Source organism: Heliconius melpomene, chromosome 17 (assembly GCF_056956725.1).
Source record: "Heliconius melpomene rosina isolate 202511_hmr_F chromosome 17, ASM5695672v1, whole genome shotgun sequence".
NCBI classification, from domain to species: domain Eukaryota; kingdom Metazoa; phylum Arthropoda; class Insecta; order Lepidoptera; family Nymphalidae; genus Heliconius; species Heliconius melpomene.
This window is the reverse complement of record NC_140405.1, coordinates 12,922,758-12,927,188: the sequence shown is the minus strand read 5'-3', so window position 1 is coordinate 12,927,188 and position 4,431 is coordinate 12,922,758. Positions and strand designations below refer to the sequence as shown.

Sequence of the window (4,431 nt, the reverse complement as noted above, 5' to 3'; positions counted from 1 at the left end):
GCCCGACGCGCGCCTTTTATACGCGACGCGGGCCGAGCTAACAACGGTAAAGAGCCGAGAACCACCGAGCCGTTTTGTCTTTATTTACAACAACATTTATACTGTGATTTCGATACATTTGTCCTTATATTTTAGAGAACAATAATATCTAGATCAACATTAAGTCTCTCTATTAGAATTTCAAATTTAGACATGTTCCGATTAATTATTTTGCGTTATTATTTTTAAGCTGTTGTTAGTTTTAGGAACTAATTTACAACAATTCTCGATATCACTACTCAGCACATTAGAAACAGGTACATTATCAATGTCCTCGGCAATTTTAATTAAATTATTGAATGTAAGCAGATTTAAACGGAAATGATATAAATTCATTTTATCATTCGCCGAAAATTTATTGTACAAGTACATTGCATTACTGAGGCTCATTTGCAGCATATGCACAAACAGCTTCTTGTACCAGCGCAGTGTCTTTCTTTGGACTGGGTAATAAGCCAGCATCTGATCTTGAAGATCTATGCCCGACATAAAATTATTATAATGGACAATTGCGCTTGGTTTCAATACAACAGATCCCCTTTTGGAAGTAGTTTCTACCATCTCGTCACCATGTTCTGTGGAAATATAGAGTACGTAAAGTTTATCTTTCCATTTACCAATATGGACACCGTTCAAGAAAAAGGATTTGTTTTCTCCTTTTTCCAAAGGGATTGTCCCAATCTTAATAGGGTTATTTTTGCTTTTTTTTCTTAACGTCCCTGTGCAGTACGTCTGTCGATCTAGCAATTTCACAGCCAAACCATATGAATTGTAGTAATTATCCATGTATACATGGTGGCCACAATCTAATCTCTCTTCGAGGAGTTTTAAGACAATCTTGCTGGCATGGCTCTGTCCTGACGTCTCATCATTGGCACCGTAAGCGTGAACTTGGTATTTTAAAACGGTTCCATCTGGCTCTGCAAAGACATAAAGTTTTATGCCATATTTATGCCTCTTATTCTTTATGTATTGCCTGAACAGAGGGGCGGAGGGGCGTCATTATGTTCTGGTGACAAGTTCGGAGTGATCGCATTAGATCTCAGAAGCGACACGCCAGGCGTAGAGATGTTATCCGTGAATAGATTCTCTGGTATATCAGGCAGTAAGTCTCCATAATTTTGTATGATAGATGGCGATGAACGACCATCAATTTCTTAGCTGAACTCATGATTACCAAGTTGTAAAATTCTAGTTGACTAGGTAAAGGCCTCGATGCTGAGAAACTATTATCTGAATCTGGTAACGTCGAAGATTGAGCGTATGTATCACGCGTACCTGGTAAATTCGCTCCCTTGCGGCCATCACTAACCATAATTCTCAATTGCTTAGGTCGAATAATAGGGCTACCGCCTGACTCACTCAAATCTCGTTTTGATGCTTGTGACCTTGAAGGTTGAGCTGATATATCACCAGTGTGGTGGTCTACGACTGGTCGTCTTCGACTTTAATCTTGTGTCAAAAACACTTACATCACTGCCGCTCGATCCTTCTGAACTTGAAGATAACTCCTCTTCATGAGCTCCTTGCGAATACACTTCTTCATCACTATATTCTTCTATATATATACTTCAGACCCTTCCGAGTCATTATCATAACTTTGTCAACGCCTTTTTTTAGCATTAGATGTTGAAATACTCGGTTCAATTTTACTAGTGGACGTCTGAGCGTTACTGTTCATTTTGGCACAAAATATTTTTTTTTTCTATCGTGTATACAAATCACTACCACACTGTTAGAATGAAACCAATACTCGTTTTCGTAAGTTGACTTTATTGCCGCGCAAAACAACGTGAGTTCGCCTCAGAAGCAATCGCTTTACTGGCTAATACAAAATGAACGGAACGCTTGCACGGATCCGAGTGGGGAGTATCGCTACTATGACCCCGTCCCACTCGGATCCGAGTAGAGAGCACTCAATGTGTTAAAACACGAGTCCCACTGCAATATCATAAAAATAAATAGAAAAGAAATCTTATAATTATAACAACCTTTGTACATAACAAATGCTGTATGTATGCTGTGTGTGTGTTAAGATTTAACTTGAGGTTTAAGACAACTAAAATGTTGAAATTACAGGCAGGTAAGAACTTAGATACTTCCTCAACGTCACATGCCACGCTTTTGGAACTAAGATTAATGCTTGTTTATTTTTAATGTTGTACTAGAGTCTGGCCAACAAAAGCTGAACCCGGCAAAGTGCGGTAAATTCAAATAAACTTATGCTGGTAATACAATGCATACTAGGAATTTTAAGTTTTGCTACTATTAATTTATTTTTTTTATATTTCTGATGAATTTATATAACCCATGGTGTAGATATTAATCTTATTGACCGAGCGAAGCGAGGTCTCCGTTTCGACAAGATAGGCCGATTTTGCTTTCGTCAGTTTGTCCGTTTGTTTGTTTTGATCTAGAGACTACAGTTTTCAAGGGATTTGCACAAAAATTGGCACACCTGTTCCTTTTATAAAAACTTAGCGAATGTCATGGGCTTTTTTCGATTGGGGGAAAAATGGGGGAGTAGAAGAGGGGAACCCCCTCCCCTTTTCCCGTAACGTCGAGTGATACCTCAAAAGACGCGTCCCTTTTAGTAGAACAAAGGTTACATTAAAAACTTTTTGATTGGGGGGGGAAATGGGAAACGGTGGTGGGAAATTTGAAAATATTTTTAGTGAGGTATACTGTCCACGGGACCACTAGTTTTGTAATTTATTAAATAACCCTCTAAATTAAGGATTCCAAAGTGGGGATGAAATTTTCACACGCTCTAGGGATACCGTTTTTTGCGTATGATGGCATGATAATTATATGTATAAAGGGAAAAAAACACAACTTTAGTATAAAACTGTTTATTTATGAATCGTAGTCAAAATCTAATTCTAAATATTCCACACCCATATTCGATTCTTCAGAGCTGCTGGATTGACTATCATCCCCAACATTTATAATGAAAAGCTCCATATCTTCTGCTATCCCATCTCTGGTTTTATATTGATCTTCAATGTGAAGCACATGGTCAGCATTTCTTTTCCAACCATCTGGAGTAATGCTTTCAAATAATGCTTTAATCAGCGCATATTGAACTTCAGCTTGGTCAACTTGGAATTGACAAACTGAAGTAAGAAGTAGATTACATTATTAATTGTAAAGTATTAACATCACTAAGTTCAAGTCACCTATGAACTCCGTAACGATGTCTAAACACTCCATTTTCTGCTTGAAAAAAAGTATCCTTCTAATCTTTCTTGTGTTCATATTTGTTTATCATCGCGAAAAGAAGCTTTTGCACAATACTTTTGATAGTTTTACTCATGGTTGACAAATAATCTCGAAAAAAATACACTCAAAATACTACAACATCGGTTCGGTTTGGTTCTTTATTTATGGTGCTTCGAGCGTGCCAGTTGAGCACTATTCACTTTGCCAATGTCACGTTGTATGGAAAACACACAAAGGATACTACAACATTAAAAACAATCATAGACAAGTTGACAGATACGTCAAACTGAAATTTGTAACAGTGTTGCTGCTCAATAAATAACGGGGTTCAGCTTTTGTTGGCCAGACTCTACTAAATAATGGGAGGTTATGTTTGAGGTGTGTGAAAGTGTGAGAGAATATTGTGTGTATGTAGTTACATAATTAACACTTATACCTTATAATTGAAAAAATATATAAGACACTCAAATAAAAATATAAACTTTTATCTCCGTAATACGAACTGATGTGATACAACGATATAAGGCACAACACACAAGAAACACTATGATAAAAAATGAGTCATGCTTCTTGCAGCATGTGATGAACCTGGGCTTCGTTGGTGACATGGAAAATACGTGAATGGCCATCTTTTCGAACGAGAACTTTGCCAAAGGATGTCTAGAGCAGTATTTATATTTGGTTGTCTTTCTCGAGCTAGGAAATACAAACGAGCACCCCTAGGTGTAAGTTGTTCCGAGACGAATACCGGAGTATCTTCAGATGCGTGCCCAAGCTGTTTCGCCCGAAGTTTATTTTTATTCTTCATATTAAACAATTTATATTTATTTAAAAGATCCTTTTTCAGAACCACAGAGCAAGTTCTACAATAATTGGTGCACTAGTACGCTTTTTCTCGGTTTTGACCTGTAGTTTGAAGATTTCTTTTATATCACGTGTTTCCAATTCAAGGTTAATATTCTTGACGAAGCAAAGTACCATTTTAGTCAAATCCTCAGTACTCTCTCGATCCATTTTCGGAACGTGAATTTTTATCGTGAAAGTATTTAGTCATGCTTTCAGAATCCGTTTTCTTTCTTTGTAGCATATCCTCTAATAGGTTGACAAAATCCTATTTTTTCCTAAGCTTTTCTAAGTCGTAATACCAATATCTCGCAGATCCACGAAGGC

At 37.2% G+C, this 4,431-nt stretch overlaps 1 pseudogene; it reads right to left on the bottom strand.

Annotated features, from left to right (window-relative positions):
* Positions 1-425: 425 nt before the first annotated feature.
* LOC146530382 (uncharacterized) lies at positions 426-1,720 on the bottom strand (annotated as a pseudogene).
* Between the last annotated feature and the right edge of the window lie 2,711 nt (positions 1,721-4,431).